The 16,817-nt window shown below is 49.2% G+C and overlaps 1 long non-coding RNA gene across 16 annotated transcripts; it reads left to right on the plus strand.

Moving 5' to 3' along the window:
* Window positions 1-5,729: 5,729 nt before the first annotated feature.
* On the plus strand, window positions 5,730-13,502 carry LOC123115987 (uncharacterized). 16 transcript variants are annotated; one of them, XR_006456901.1, is made up of 13 exons: window positions 5,731-6,813; window positions 7,642-7,744; window positions 8,003-8,138; window positions 8,647-8,917; window positions 9,061-9,138; window positions 9,886-9,968; window positions 10,088-10,465; window positions 11,252-11,472; window positions 11,677-11,856; window positions 11,984-12,023; window positions 12,108-12,404; window positions 12,558-12,736; window positions 12,810-13,103. It is a non-coding gene; the product is annotated as an uncharacterized lncRNA (long non-coding RNA). The 16 variants fall into 16 exon arrangements; XR_006456899.1 differs by having other exon boundaries at window positions 5,730-6,813; window positions 10,088-11,472; window positions 11,638-11,856; XR_006456893.1 differs by lacking the exon at window positions 12,810-13,103 and adding an exon at window positions 13,437-13,502 and having other exon boundaries at window positions 10,088-11,472.
* The last annotated feature ends 3,315 nt before the right edge of the window (window positions 13,503-16,817 follow it).

The following is a 16,817-nucleotide window of genomic DNA, read 5'->3' on the forward strand; positions in this document are numbered from 1 at the left end:
GCAAGCCTACCGTTGCTGGCCCAACGATAGGTGGCCCATAGCCCTGAAAGGATAGAGGGCTGCTGACACTCCCCCCTCCTTAACAACTGGCTTGCCCTCAAGCCAGTGCCAGCTCTTCTCTAGTTCATGCGCGATGCCACCAGGGTCCCATGGTATATGCTTCCGTCCTGGAGATGAAACTTGGTATGAAACCAACAATAGTCCTCTTGGATCCCACAACCTTCCCATCTTGGAGATGACCATGCCACCATCTCTCATGTCAATGATGACCACTAACATATCGGCAGACTGAAGCTCATAAGGCAAGCAACAACTGGTATAAACAAACGCTGGAAGAATATCAAGACCGTAGTGTCTTCCCATGGCAAAATCTGAGAACTGTCTTTGAGTTGAGTTGGTCATAAGAATTAGGCCACTGGTGCTGCTCTGTAGGGATAGAAAATTCAGATCCTCACTGATAGAATACTTATGCCCAAATAAGAGAACCACACTAGAAAACATGCTGGACTTTATATCATAGGCCTCTGCTGCAAATTGTACAGTCTGGACAACGAGCAATCTGAGAAGTGTCAAATACCAACAAGAGTAATCAGCCTCGCCTGATTTTGGTTCAGAAGGGAAACAAGGCAGCATATCAATAGTCGTTGAATTTTTAAAACATCGGTGCCAGCGAGCCATTGAGAGCGGCTCACACTTGAATTCCCCACTCATGAAAAAATCGTCGATTGCAGTCCATGTGCACCAGGAGGCCAAGGTAATAGTAGAAGCACACTGTACAGATGTAGCAATGACTCCCTACAGGAAGATAATAGCCGCTCCAATAGCAACACCATCAATGTCATGCTGCGAATGCTTGCACACAATAGATATAGCCTAGATTTTATCTCATAAGAATTCTGATCAGTGTCCTGTTCCATCTCAATCAAAATCACGAAACTCCCAGCCCAATGGATGTCACATCATAGAGAACGAATGCTCTTATTTTTTTTGTTCTCCACTGCATTATGGTGCAACCCCCTCTTGTGAACTCTGCCAATAAATTTTGCGATGAGCTGTGCCAACCATTTAATCTTCATCACGTCTTGTGTGTCAAGGGAGCATGCACACGTCTTGTAGCATGCCACTAATTTCAACCAGTCAAGTGTTAAGATAGTAAAGAGGGAAGTTGACTCTTGTACTTGTTCCACTGGCGGTTCTTGTGATATCCAGATCCGTACTAGAATATTCTCAAAAGAACAAGCGTTGCTGCTATGGACTGTTGCAGTATCGACACTGAAATTGAAACTATGAGAACCATTGTTCTTCATCTTTCTCACCAGTGCAAAATTCTGCAAATAAAATTCTTGCACCACAGTCTGACTGCAACATTTTTTACTTAATCGCTTAACATCAGAGGTTGCCCGATCAGGTGGACGCCAAGACTGCCACTGTGTACTTTGCAAACAACCGAAGGGCTCCTCTATAGGCATATGTTCAAAACAACAAATAAGCTGACCCAACAAATGACCATACTGTTCAGAACTGCATTGTTTAGCACAACAACCACTCCCTTGAAATGCTTCTCGACTCAGAAATTGCCACTGCACATGAAGTAGTTCTGACCGCACATGTACTGTTTGGCATTTGCACGAAATTGGTAGCCACTGAAGCTTCAGCCGGACATCCATTAATCCCACGATCTGCTGACTTGTGACAGAAGTATCTTTTGGCACCATAGGGATCCAGTAATCAACCTTCTCGGAGGGACATTGTTTCAGTAGCACACTTAGAAGATACCTCCAGGAGTTTCTCATAAAATTCAGATAATCAACAAAATGCGCCAGCACATAAATACTTTGTGGTAGCAGCCCTAGGTGCTTCAGATGCATACCTTGATAAGAACAATCAAACGACAGCCATGGCAGTGGTCGTAGCTCTTGTCCAAGGCCACTATAATTGGTGTGGGGGGTAGTAAGAGCTACCGTCGGTACAACACCTTGAGATGCGGCCATGGAGAGCGTGGTCACCGTAGCACTCCTTGATGCACCACTCATGGACACAAGCACAATTGAGTTGAAGCTGACTTTGAAGCCTTCCGTCGAATACTTGGTGTGCGCCAACGCGTCAAGTGCGAGGTCAATGAGCTGCATATATATCCCACACCTCCCCATTCCAGGTAGCTCAAAGTACAAATGCCTCAACTCAGGGAAAATTTGTGAATTAACTACAGTACAGGAGCTAGTCATACCATCAGGTTCAGAACTGGCAGGTGATAGGAATCTCAGTAGCCGAGGCCACATGACCAGTATTATTGATCGGTTGTCAACACTATTCCTTGCGACTTCATTGCTAAAGGAGTGCAGAATATCACACATGTAGCTCAAGGACATCATTCCAATAGAATAAGATGACTGAAATTCGACTGGCGGTGTCAAAGTAGTAGCATCAGAGCTCTCTAGATTTTGAGGCTGCTCACAATTGCTTGAAGATTTTAAAGGACCAGAATAAGAACTGAATATAACACCTCTGGTTGAGCATAATTTTACTGTGCAAGTAACTTCCATACTTATAATCTTGGCCCCAACAAGAAGTTCTCTCCTGGAAGATAATGGCCACTCGACTGGGAACACCATCCATGGTCTGCTAGTGCTCGGGCGTAAGGAACACAATCCAGTTTTTTTCTCACAAGAACTCTTACCAGTGCACTTCATGTTTAATTTCTTATGCTCCCCGGATGTACAATGATTCCTGTAGGTGACCATTCTGCTAAGAGTAACAGGCTCTATGCCACTTCTAGCCAGCTGTAGCTCATTCAAACACACACAAAACTTTCTCAGGTCACTTCCCACTGGCTGTTTCCCTAGCCTCCAGTATGGCTGTGCAATATCATGCTGCCTAAAACCTCTCATGCATGTAGTTTCTTCTTCCCTGATGCTAAAGCCTTCTGAACTGCTATGGCAAGCGAGCTTAATTAGCAAATGATCCATTTCATTCAGTATTAGTTCTCTTGTGGCGTGTAGTGTAGGTTCACCAGAATCCAAGGAGCCAATATCCAACGAGTATGTCCACTCAGCATAGGAACATTTCATCCTAGCCCCAGTTCCGAGGCCCAACTCCAAATATGGTCTCCACGGTGGTGGCCAGGACTGGCTCAGTTGCACAGCTCCGTGATAGTACTCGAACAATGGCCATGGTCTTGGCCTGAACATGCGTCCCTTGTGTGTGATCCACACCTGCAAAGGTGGAGGCCATGGTTGCCATTCTGTCACATTCCCTCTTAGTGGCCACAATATGAACACCCTAGAGGTGAACTTGTTGTCAGCAAACAATGGGACTGCCTTGGATGGTAGTAGTGACACCATAGTAGCCTTGATGTTGTCGGTAGTGTTGTCACCATGCTTGAGGTTCGCCGTCGAGCACTTGGTAGGCGCAAGTGCGTTTGGGTCGAGCACAAGAGTTGGCTCACTCGGCAGGGTTGGCGCGTCCCCAAGCGGCATGGTGAGGGACGTAGGCGTACTACAAGCGGTCTGGCAGGCCGCCATGGGGTCGTCTCCGCAGACGTTGGGGTTGAAACCATCCGTCGAACAACTTGTGGGCGTCTGTGCATCGATGCCCGTGGCGTCAACTTCGAGAGGCTTAGCGCTCGCAGCCGAGACAGCGAGGTCGGGGACGATGTCGGTGGCCTCCTCCGCCGGTGTGAGGCCGTCGGCGACGATGCCGTGGGTGCTCTCGAGCTCCTCCATGCGGGACTTGGGGTCGAAGAGGTCATCGAGCTTCCTGGTTTGGCCCTGAAGCCGCGTCTTCAGTGCCTTGAGGTCGGAGCGCGTCTCTTCATACGATTTGGCGAGGCTCTCGCTGAGCTTGTCGAGGTACTCCCGGAGCTCTGGATCCATGGCGGTGGAGAAACGCAGTCTCGTCGAGGTGATGAAAATTTTTGGAAGGGTGGTGGACTCGCTCTGTATACCACGTGTGAGGTACCCACTACTATTCTCTCATAGATCGATGAAGGAATCGAATATGGTGGCGATTACAGGAAAGCTTGAGGTAGAAGAAGAAGTACAGAGGGGAACAGATACAAGTCGCCGCCGCCGCCGTCCCTTTGATCCCAGCCAGGATGCTCTTCTCGTTGCTCTGCCTTGCGTATATGTAGTTGTGTTGCTGGGCTGCAGCTCCTGAGTGTCCAGATGGGCCTAGACGGGAAGCCTACCGTTGCTGGCCCAACGATAGGTGGCCCATAGCCCTGAAAGGATAGAGGGCTGCTGACAGTTTGGGACCGGATCTCTAGCATGGCTCTTTCCTTTTTGCAAGAAAGAGAGATAAGGAAAGAGAAAACAAGAAGAAGGACGGGGGACGGGGCTTGCCTGCTCCCGTCGCCCTGCTCCCATCCGTACTCCGCATTCTTCCTTTCGCATCAAACGGTTCCAGTAATTTCTTTTCCATCAGTTCTTTTTCACTGCCAAAAAAAAGCAATCAAGAATACCGGTCTAATCCTCATCCACCCGTATACATGCAATCCTCTCCCACCCGTAATACACGTCAATGGCCTTGAGTCTATTACTCTATTCGCATCAGCCATGCTTGTGTCGCCGGCATCGGTCACACTCCCAGCAAAAGCTACAAGCTGCAACAGACCTTCATCATATCGACGTACAGCTCTATGCCTAACCATGAACAGTCCTGGCAGACCGCACGCACCCCGCCCCACGCGGCGAGCTGGCCTGCTGCCGCCGGCAGGCCTTACGGTGACCCATCCATATGTGCATGGCAACGGCCTCATTCGTTGTCCTCCTCCATTAAAGTCCGACGCGGCCGATGACACAAGCAAGCCTATGGGCCGGTAGATGGATTTCCAGAGCGTGGCGTTCTACTCGTCGAGCAGCATGAGGTTGCCGGAGTCGCCTAGGCGGAGCGCAGCCATGAGGGACGCGGACGTTGGGGTGGGCGGTCTATTGGCCGTTAAAGTTCGGCGCCAATCACCAACTGCACCAGACCGCTGCTCCTCGAACGCATTGACGAACACTCCGGGCTAGGCCCTGCTTGCATTGCTTTAGCAGGATTATAGTCAACGGCGGTATCTCCACCGCGGAGGAGCCCGCTTGGAACGCCGCCGAGCCGGCCACACTGTTGTGCACGCCACGACCATGAACGAGTCGTCCTCGTGCGGGTCAAGTCACTTCCGGACTCCGACATCGAGCGAGGGCTAACCTTGCCGCCGTTGTGCCAGCCACGTTGCTGTTCACACCGAGTCGTCAAATACGTGGCCGTGCTTGCATGGGTTACCTCGCAGGCTCGCACGGCTCCCCTGTGCTCTCGGAGAAGAAAGTATGATGGTTGTTCGGGTATTCGGGGGAAGATAGAGAATACAGGTGATTTTATGTTTTATTTTGGCTGAAAAAGGGGACGTGGGGAAGGAGACTTGGTTCGGCCGTTGGATGAAGAATAAATTGGGGGGAGTACGGATGGGAGCACGCCGAGGGAGCAGGCAAGCCTCGTCCTGGCAAGAGAGTTATTTCCATGTGAAGTTAGATTCGGTTGGCGGTTTTCAAGGTCTGGCAGTCTTCTTGGCGAAATAAAGGAGAAAAAAGTAAAAAGAGAAAGGAGTATTTGGTGTGCTATCTCTACTCCTAATGGAGCAGTTAGTGAATAGTCTGCGCGGTTTATTTTTACTGGGTTTTTTTCGTCACATCCCACCCTCCTCCCCACCCCACACAAGCGCTGGGTTTTTCCGTCACCTCCCACCCTCCTCCCCACCCCACACACGCACTGCAGAAAAAAAACCAGCCCTCAGGAAACATCGCTCATCTCGATCTCCCGTCGAAAAGAAAAACGCAGGGACGAGGCACTCCTGTCCCCTAGCCCCTCGCATGCTAGGGTTCCTCACGCCGCCGTCGACGCCGCCGCCGCATGGGTGTTCGTCGACTGGCCCTGCCTCCGGCCGCCGCCACCGCAGCCGCCCACCTTCATCCTCTCCCCAACCCCGTCGGCCTCCAATCCACCCCACTCCTCCGCGGGTGCCACCAAACCATCGCCGCCCTCTCCCCGCACCCGTACCCAAGGAATCAGCCGGCGGCCAGATCCGCCCCTCCACTCACCCAACTCTCCCTCCGCCGCCGCGGACCTAGCAGGGAAGACGCGGACGAGATCCCAAGTCGCTGCTCCTCCTCTCCCGGGATGCAGCCGCCGCCGCCGAACCAGGGAGACGCCGGCGACCATCGCCGCCGTCGTGGATCACCATGACGCCGCCGCCTGCACCGCCACCGCCGCGGTGTCGCGGCTGGCATTGGCGAATCCATTCCCAGCGGCGGCGGCTTCCGGCGAGGAGGCGAGCGAGCTCGGGGAGCTACGGCAGGGGCTTGTCGCCGGTGAGGCGAGGCCAAGGCGGCGGCGCGCGGGCGCGAGGAGGCGGGGTCGAGGAGGCGCAGGAGGACGCCGGCCGGTGGGGCTCCGGCGGGGGCTTGGTGAGGGCGGCGGCGGCCGGCGTGCTCGCTTGGGAGGATGGAGGCTGCCTCACCGGGGCTCGGGCACGGCAGCACGGCGTCGGGCCGTTGCCGATGGCGCTGGGGCCGGGGCGGTGGTTTGACGGGCGACGAGGAGGAGGTGCTGTCCTGGAGCCAGCGACGGCGGCTGCAGCTTGACAATGCCGGCGTCAACAACTTGCTTCAGGGGCTTCAGGCCGTGAACGGCGTTGTGCTTGCGCGCGAGACCCGTGTCTGATTTGGAAAGAATCAATCCGGTGAAGAAGAAGGCCAATGCAATTGCTCTCTAGCTAGGCACTGGAGTATCTGCACCCCCAATGGAATACTACGAATTGCTGCTGGTACTGAACATTGACAGGTAAAACTTAGCATATCCAGAAGGGAAATACAGCATTATAAGCTACTTCCATAGATGCATCTAGATCATAGCATCTGAACTTGAGGATAGCAGACAAAAATTCAAACAGAAAGCAAGCTACGCTCCATATTGTGTTCTTTATATCCCATATCGAATAACATGTTCATATTTGATTGGTTTCTTCACAGCAGCGCATGGAAGATAAAATATCTCTTATTTTGATATATTTCTATGCCACTGTTTTTGAAATTTTTTTCATCCATAAATCATGCGACTCAAGTCAATTTGAGATCGAATTTGTTCATGAGGTCAAGACTGAACCTTACAACAGCTCCAGGTTAACATACATCCATACTGAATTTTCTTGGCATAATTGTAAAGACTGTTCTATGTATTTTTGTGACAGCAACGTGAGGTTTTTAATTGGTATTGTGCTTGAAACAAAGTTGGATGATACATATTTCCTACAATCATTTTGAAAGGTTTGCCCCCTTTATAGGTTATAAGATAGGTCCTGAATTCTTGCCAGATATTGTATGAACGCCTATTCAGAGTATTTCGCCCTTGATTGCAAAGATATTTTCTTACAGATAACCTTTGACTTCTCGATGAACTCTGTACTGTCAGTATTTGTGCACAATGCACATTCTGAAACTTACAACTATTAGTGATCAATGAGATAAGAGTACTTGATCCTCGATCCTTAAACTATCATCTTACTCATAACCATGTACTACTCGGTGAACTCTATATATCTATCAGTAGTTGGAAGCACTACAAAGCAGTGTCAAATTCAGTATTATATGTACATGAGTTTGCTGATTTCAGGCAAGCAACAACAAACAGACTTTGCTGTTTTCAGTCTACTCAGATATTTGTTGGGCATCACCGAGGAACGCCAGCAAAGGCGTGAAGAAATACTCACAATCAGGTATATATTTCAGTGGTCTTAATCGCACAAACCTTCAGTATAGTTACGGAATCATCCCACCTTTATGTTATGAGACCATTAGACGTCCAAAGGTCGAGCTATGCATCGTGTGCCATCTGAGTCAACTGCTTCTCACTTGTAATCCATCTGATTGAACAATTGATCGACCATCTCTCATTGACCCATGCATGCAGCGATGGATTTACTCTGAATTTTTTCCTGTCCTGGAACATTAACTGGATTGATTCATGGATGCAGTGTGACATGTCGTGTGAGATGAAGGTGGCAAACCATCCAAACTTTAAGCCAAGCATGTGGTGGATCCGCCATGGATGATGGATGGACCGAGCTCCTGGTGTAATTAAGCATATGGCTTTTGTGATGTGTTATGTAGGTAGTGATTGCCTATATTTCTTTCCCTCTTAAATTTGTTGTAATAAGGTTGTCCTTTGCAGAAGGAAGATTGAACCGCCTTTTGGTTTAGGTAGAAGCACCCATTGATGTTTTCCAGTTCGTTGTATTCATTTTATTATGTGCTATAATAGTTAATTGCATATATATGTACTATGTTTGGATATTCTCACGCAACATCTATATACAACAGATGCAGATTTTCAGAATATTTAACCAAAAACCTTTGCCTGCACTGTTCAGAATATGAAGCCATATTATAACAAAGTTTATTACTACATTTTTTATTTTATTCATGCTAGAAATGACTTTTGTTTTCACAAAGTCCCTAGCTTATAGGTTTGTGCTTTATTTTACTTTTTACTGCAGTAACAATGTTACAACACGATGCAACATCCCCTGATGATACTCAAGTTTCTTATAAAACTTGGAAATATGCATGCAAAGGTAGTTTTGAGAGATGGGGCTGAACAGTTACTTTGTGATTATAGATAATTACGTCGCGGATCACCGGGACATGACTATCGCAGATCACCAGGACACCGCCGGCGGCGGCGCCTCGGATACCGGCGACCGGCGGTGATCTGAGACCAACGAGTCAGCACCACATCCCTGGTACTTCCCTTCCCCATCCGCCAACCCTCTACCCTCCCCCTCTACAAAGGCCCGTGCGGCCCTGTCCGTCCGACCTCGACGGACACGACCAAGGATGGATGTGCATCCCGACGCCTCTCTTCTCCATTGATCCCCCATCTCCTCAAGGTGAATCTTCTCCACAGGGTACCCATCTCCTCTCCAATGATCCACCATCTCCTCTGCTGTTTTTTATCCCTCGATTGGTAACCCAAGAACTTGACGGCTCTGGACTGAGATGTAGACTTCCCGGTGGAACTACCTGTGCGCAGGAGGATCTGACGACGCCGAACGCAGCCATGGAGCACCAGGAGCACGCGGAGACGATGTGGGAGTGGGCGGTCTCCGAGGTTAGCTACTTCGCTTTTCTTTTTGATGGTCCGAGGTAAGAGAGCTAGATGCACACCCGTAGCTCGACTTTTATGATTCAGTTCCGTTAGAGTAGCTTTTACATGAGCATTGCGCCGACATATTCAGCCAGAGTACTGGTTTTGGACTGTGAACTTCTTCTAAGCTCACCTCGGACCCGTGAAAAAGAAAATCTTGCCAGTGGAACTTTGTGTACTTTTTCCATAGCGTTCATTTATAATCAGTTAATTTGGTCAAAAAACGATTTTACTGTGCATACAACAGTTAGACATACAATTATTTTACAATCCTGATTTAAGCCACACATCTCAGAGAGCTGAAGTGATCCAGCGATTGACAGATGCATATCATCCAGATCCAAGGGTACGTATAGCATCTGCAATCGCATCTGGGAGTGTCGTACGTATAGCATCCAGGATGGCTGTTTAAAACTTTGATAGCATTACTCGTCAGAAAAATATCATCCAAAAGTTGAAGTGAGCTCAAAACAAGTAAATTCATAAACACTTGAAAACCAGAAACTGAACTGAGGTTTTACTTTGTTTGTCATGCAAACTTCAAGTTCAGCTTGACCCATCTAATCCTAACATGGGAGATGGACAGGATATTCTAGGTATAGTTCGTAGTTCATATGAGTGGTGATTCACTTGATCCTTGCTCTTTGTGAGACCTGTTACGGGATTACTTGATTCTAGGTATTTGTTCTGATGCAACTTCTATAATGGCAGGTTGCTATTACGGGATTACCTGATGTTGCTTCATGTCTGTTATATCTTTCAATATTTACAGAAACTTCCAAAACTAACACCAGGTCAGGACATGCTGATGATAACCTTCCAGTTTTACTAAATCATTGTTACTTGAGTAATCTCCACTCCTAAAGTGTTCTTCGAAGGTGCTCATCAAATCTGTCAATACATAACACTGCAGTTATTGGTGGTTTACACCGATAGTTTCCAGACCTTTATCGCAAGATGGACGAACTTGGCATCTCAGCCAGTACTCTACCTCATCAACAGTTTGATGTCCCTTTGAATGAAGTTAGGCCAGCATCAGAAGGTCCTAGCCTTTTTGAGGAGATGAAGGTGAAGAATATTAAGCCGGATAACCTCACATGTTGCCTTCTAATGACCAGCCATGCGGCATTGAACAAGATAGATGTTGTTGGAGAAGTTTCAGAAGAAATGCAAGAGAAGGATGTAGTTCTAGGGTGGTCTGCATATAGCATGGTTTCTATCTACCTGAGTGCTGGTTTGGTTTTAAAAAACAGTCCGCTCCGAAGAAACTCGAGGGCCTTGCTTTTAGAAGGTAACATAAATATCTATATTGATCGTTCATGGTCCTGGGGCTGTTTGTTACCATGTAATATAACATAGTACTATGCACAACGACGCGTCATCACTAAGCTCAACATCTAAATAACTTGAAATGTTGGCTCAGAGTTCTTTTACAACATAAAAATGATTTTATTTCTCCCGATGCATTGTTATTTAGGCTTCATTATTCTGCAATTTCTGTCAAAGTACTAAACATGAAATATATAATTTGGTAATGAACCGCAAAATATATATATGTCCCCTGTTTTGTTATTTAGGCTTCATTATTCTACAAAATATATTTATTACTTTGGTTACTCAGATTACCACAAAATATATAAGTTGTTTATATAAGTTGTTTAGGCTTATATTTTGTTATTATTCTACAAAATATATAAGTTGTTTAGGCATATACAATAACTTACCGATAAATATATTTTGTTATTTAGGCTTCATTATTCTACAATTTCTGGCAAATCAATAAACATGCCATACATAAGTTGTTTTTGAACCCCAAATAATATATATATTTGTCCCCTGTTGCAACGTACAACCTCTTTTCCTTTATTTCCTTAATATTAAAGGGAGGTGAGTTTCTTTAAAAAGTTTACATTGTTTATAAAATTTTAAAACCATGGGAAAGTAGTGCATCAGGGAAGGTTCACCACTAGACCCCCCTGATTGCAACGAAACATCCTTTATGTTGGATTTTTTGGTAATTATGTATTTAACAAAGCTCTCGTGTTTTGCTGGCGCATGCCGTTTGTTCCTCTACAAGTGCCACTTCGCTGCAACCACTCTGTCATTCATGAAGAATGTGAAGGCAAGGCTCCATTTAAGGGAACGCGGCTAGCAACTAGACCCTCTAGGTGGACGCGATCTTGAGCAGCGAAGAGCAGATGCTCCGACAAGGCGAGCGTGGTTGCAGGCGACTGTTACACATGTCGAGTTTGCTGACAAGATTTCTGTCTCGGAAGGCGAGCGCGAGGCCACCACAAGGTAAACCCTCCTGTATAGCAAGTATGAACAATTAGGCAACAGTATAATATTTCAACGATGGGCATGGCTACAGTTGTATATTGCTAAAAGGGAATATTTCAATCTGGTTTATGAATGCACACAATGCAAGAACACTGACTTCAGGTGAGCTCCTGTCTGACGCAGGTGGATTGACGGATTGCTCTAAAATTGTTGTACGTGCAGGAGCAGAGCTGAGCTCGCTGTAGGCGGTGGAGGCGCACACGTTCCCACACCACTTTGCCAAGATGAAGAAGAAAGTTGGCCTCACGCCCTCTGCCATTATATCTGCGAGGGCCTCTGACAGTTCGGTGCTCAAATCAATTGATGCCAACAGACCAGTGAGGTCCAATTACCCCCTGATCTGTATGTGGTTGTTAGAGAATTTTTTGCATTAATTTCCTCATTTGTGCAACATGTGCAATTCTGCGTATGAGCACCGAATTCTGTGAGCGAGGTTTAAAGTAGTTTGATGATCTTATGTTTCTTGCAGGCGCAATAACTGAATGCAGGCGCAAGAACACTGACTTCAGGTGAGCTCCTGTCTGACGGCCTTTGATGAGCTCAACGGGTTTCAGGTGGACTGATGGATTGCTCTAAAATTGTTGTACGTGCAGGAACAGAGCATTCGCGTTCCTGTTTGCTGACGGGGCCAACGACGAGTTGAGCTCGCTGTAGGCGATGGAGGCGCACGCGTTCCCGCACCAGTTCGCTGAGATGAAGAAAGTTGGCCTCGCGCCCGCTCCCATTATCTCTGCGAGGGCCTCTAACACTTCGGTTCTCAAATCAATTGACGCCAACAGACCAGTGAGGTCCAATCACCCCCTGATTTCGACGCGGTTGTTAGAGAATTGTTTGCATTAATTTCCTCATTTGTGCAACATGTGTAATTCTGCATATGAGCACCGAAATCTGTGAGTGAGGTTTACAGCAGTTTGATGATCTTATGTTTCTTGCAGGCGCAAAAACTTTATATTTGTTGCTATCAAAGAATGAGAGACAACCATTATCATTGCACTGAATGCAACTTGTAAATAGGAAATTTAATATGTCATCATCTCTTGTAGGGGGTGAAAACCGTTTCATTTATAAATCAGATATGAAGTGCTAGAGCAACGAGAATGAACAGAATGAAAGTAGAGGAGAGGAGGGCTGGCAGAAAGATGCTACATTGTCTTCTTGCAAGGAGATGATGGTTAAGGTGGTGGAAAACAAATGAGATGAGAAAAATGGATTGTGAGAGAAGGTAAGTTTTAGATAATTGTTTTGCAACCTGACTCGTAATTGTGTTAAAGAACTGACGAGACGATTTTTACCAGCATCATATACTGCAATTCTCGGTGAAGTCAAGGAGATTAGTATTATCTTTCGAATTATTGATACGAAAGCAAATACAGTTGCACATGTCTGTGTAAAATTTGTTGTTCGTGCGAGTAGATGGAGCTGGTGGTTGAGCTCTGCCCCTGATTTCCAGTGTACTAGCCCTACAACAAAATTGTACTCAGTAAGGTCATAGGTTTTTTTTCCCTGACAATTAAGATTCTATAAGAATGTGCCCGAAGCCTGTCAGGTAATACCAGCCAACTAAGCAGATACACAATGAAATTTCTGAACACGAATTACCTAGTGCATCATGCAAAATATTGATGGTTGGGGTAACACATATGGACAAGGTGACGTATAATTACAGAAACAAACTGACTTGATAATGTTACACTGCACTATATGCACCGAAACTGACTTGATAATGTTACAAGGCGACGCATAATGGTCTTGCTAAAACGAACTCAAAATGGTTGATGCCTATCATCTTGCAGTCTTCCTGGAACCTCCCTTGTAGATAACCATTGTTCATACTCTATCAAATCGTCATGATGAATAAAGTCTACAAATGTCGGTGTACTAGAGTAGGGGTATCCTAATATCCTGAACTTGTGCACGGGCAGTTGCAGCGCCCCGCGGCAAGGCTTGCCGGGTGACCGCCAAGGTCCTCCGTGGTTCCTCTGGAGCCATCCAAGAACAAAGTATTCAAGTCAAGGAGACAAGGCCCCGACAAGGGGAGCTTGCCGGGAAGGCCAACCAAGGCATTTCAAGGAACTTGCCGCAACGCGCCACGCGTCCCGGCAAGGCCCGGTGAGCGACAAACTTCCGGGCGCGGCAAGACAACGACCGCGGCAAGGCGCTTGCCGCGGCAAGCGGCCACTCTGTGCCCCCACTCCTGGAACATTGAGCATCTTCGTAAGTTTTACCCGTAGGGCGCGGTTGCCGGAACCTGTTCCGGCAACCACCTTTTGTACAAGTCTTGCCGATGTTGCATGTAATTCTTTGTACAAAGCCGGGCGCAGATCCCGTGCATAAGTAAAGCTCATGTGCTCCGCACATCTTGTCAATTTCATGCTTTGTACTTCTCTTGCATGTGCTATCTGACACTTTGTGCAGCACCTACCCCTGGTAAGCAATAACGAGCCGTAAGGCTCCATATCTTTATTTTCTCTTCTTTCTTTTTCTCAAAAAGGAAAGAAAGGTTCCCTCGCACACAAGTTTGCCGGGGGGAAAGGAGAAGATAATGGTGTGGACCAGGCATCGTTCAAGGAAGTTTCGCCTTACCGGAAAGCAAACGACAGAAAAACTAAGTTGCCAAAGTTTGAGCAATCAATTTTAAATTTTTAAGTTATCTTCCTCGAACGACCGTACTTTGTATGGAAAACCAGTGCGCGGAGGAACCAACTCGTAGGTAGTTGCGCCCTTACTTTGTTTCGAGTCTGCTCAACAACTTAAGTGAGCTGCGACTAGTTGCGACAAGGTTTTTTGTCGGAAGCGGCACCGCCAGCAGGCTGCTGATGTCCCGCACTCAGCGCTCGCGGCTAAGGTGCCTGCGCCGACAAGTTCCCTAAAAGCGTAGGGTAAAAACATACAAAGGAAGGGAGCAAGTAAAGGAAATAACATAGCGATAACTACCCAAAATAGAGTTATATCACAAGATAGCTTGTCGCAGCTCTAACAGATTGTTTTTATAACATGACTAGCAGCGACAAGAAAAAAAGAAAACGGGCGGCCTAATCTACGCGATCGCCCTCAACCCTCTTGATCTCGCTCACCTTGTCCATAATGGGTGCGACAAGGGCCTTGAGCGCTTCCAGATCGGCATCCGGCGGCAGGGACCTGAGGACGTTGGTGAAGGTGAGGCCTGGGTTGCGGAAGGCCACCTTCACCAGCACCTTCTGAAGAACTCCCGCGCAGATCTTGCGCGACTCGTCGGCCAACTGCTTTGGGATCTTCTCCCGGAGTCGCTGGAGTGCCGTCGACACGCCTTTGAAGAACAAGCTGAGCTTGGCGCTGGGTTGGAGGTGCTCGTCAGAGGAGTACCCGAGATCCTCCATCCCCAGCCGCGCCAGCTCCCCGTCGATGGCGGCGGCAAGATCCACAAGACCCTCAGTCCAGTGCTTCACAGTCTCCCTGAAGGCGTCGTGGGCGGCAGCAGCATTCGCCAGCAGTGCCTCGTCGGCCTTGATCTTCTCCGACAAGGCCACCTCCCGCCCCCTGGCGTCGTCCAGCGTCTGAGTCAACGTGACCAGCTTCAGCTCGAGATCTGCGTTGGAGTCCTTGGCGGCGCTGAGCTCCTTGCTCCTCTCAGCGAGAAGACCCTGCAGCTCACCATGAGCGGCAGCATCCTTCTCGCGCTCACGCTTGAGCGCGGCAAGCTCCTCGCCGCTCGCCCTGAGATCGGCTTCCAGCTGCGCCACCTTCGTCTCCAGCTCCTTCTTGACGGCCTCAGCAGCTGCGGCAGCATCCTTTGCCTCCTTGAGAGCCCCGCCAATTGCTTGCTCGCGCGCGGCAAGCTCCTCCTCGTGGCTGTCAAGATTGACCTTGCGCTGCGCCAACTCTCCTTCCTACGCAAATAGGCTTTCGGCGACAAGCCGTTGCTTCTCTTCAGCTTCGGCCTTCTCGAGGAGGAAGGCTTTCCGCTCCTCAAGAAGTTGCCCCCGCTCCTCCGCCAGGGACCGGAGAGCTTCCTGCCTGAGGCCCCGGAGCTCCTCCGCGCGCTTCTCAATGTCAACTCCCGCCTTCGCGACAAGCGCTTCTCGGGAGGCCAGCTTGGCTTGTCGGGCGCAGTAGAGCGACGTCAGCTTCCGCAGCAACCGCTCCTCTTCAGGCTCGTCGCTGCTGTTGCTTGGCGCGTCAACCAGCGTCAGCTCGGCGGAGGCAAGCACCTCTCCACCCACGATCTCTCCCACGACGCCACATTCGACGCGTGCCGTTGGGGGAGGGCACGGTGGGTGCGGAGTAAGATACGGCGAAACCCAGGCCGCGCGTGCCCGTGCCCTGTTTTGGGCCTGGCCCAACAGCACTCGGCACCGTGTGTGGCCCAGGCCCGGGGGCTCCTGTCGGTGTACTAGAGTAGGGGTACCCTAATATCCCAAATTTGTGCACGGGCAGTTGCAGCGCCCCGCGGCAAGGCTTGCCGGGTGACCGCCAAGGTCCTTCGTGGTTCCTCTGGAGCCATCCAAGAACAAAGTATTCAAGTCAAGGAGACAAGGCCCCGGCAAGGGGAGCTTGCCGGGAAGGCCAGCCAAGGCATTTCAAGGAACTTGCCGCGACGCGCCACGCGTCCCGGCAAGGCCCGGTGAGCGACAAGCTTCCGGGCGCGGCAAGACAACGACCGCGGCAAGGCGCTTGCCGCGGCAAGCGGCCACTCTGTGCCCCCGCTCCAGCGCATCCACCAACGTGTCGCCCTGAGGTCTTTCCAGGCGCGCGTGGCGGGAGGCTGTGCAGCCAGCGGCGCGCGGTGGCATGCGATGCTGACAAGATCGCCATCGTGGCAAGCGGTGGCGTCCCTGACGATCCTTTTCTGCACTGTTTGGGCGACGAAGACGGGCATTTAATGCCCTTGTCCCCTGCCGTCAGGGTTAGGTAGGGTGCACTGTGCAGGTAGCTGTACCAACCACCCCTCTTTTTCCATTTTTACCCTTGTTTACGTTGCCACCTGTCGGTGACCCCTTGAGCATATAAAAGGAGGCCCATGCGCAATGTAGAGGAGGTTCGGTTCAGTTCGAAGCCAGAAACACACTCACGCTCGGTCTCGTTAGCAGCTCGAGTGTACTGTAGCACTCAGCGCTCCCGAGCAAGAACTCAATACAATTAGACAAGTAGCAGTAGGAGTGTTATCTCTCCGGAGAGCTCCGAAGCTGGGTAAACTGCTCGTGTGTCTCGCCTCGATCCGCTCTTCGTGCGATCTCCGCCCCCCGCCGAATCGAAAGGGGCTCGGTCCGCCGGTCCCATAGGTGTTCGTGGATCAGTTTCCCCGACATCTTTGGCGCGCCAGGTAG

The sequence above is a fragment of the Triticum aestivum genome, chromosome 1B (assembly GCF_018294505.1).
Source record: "Triticum aestivum cultivar Chinese Spring chromosome 1B, IWGSC CS RefSeq v2.1, whole genome shotgun sequence".
NCBI lineage: Eukaryota > Viridiplantae > Streptophyta > Magnoliopsida > Poales > Poaceae > Triticum > Triticum aestivum.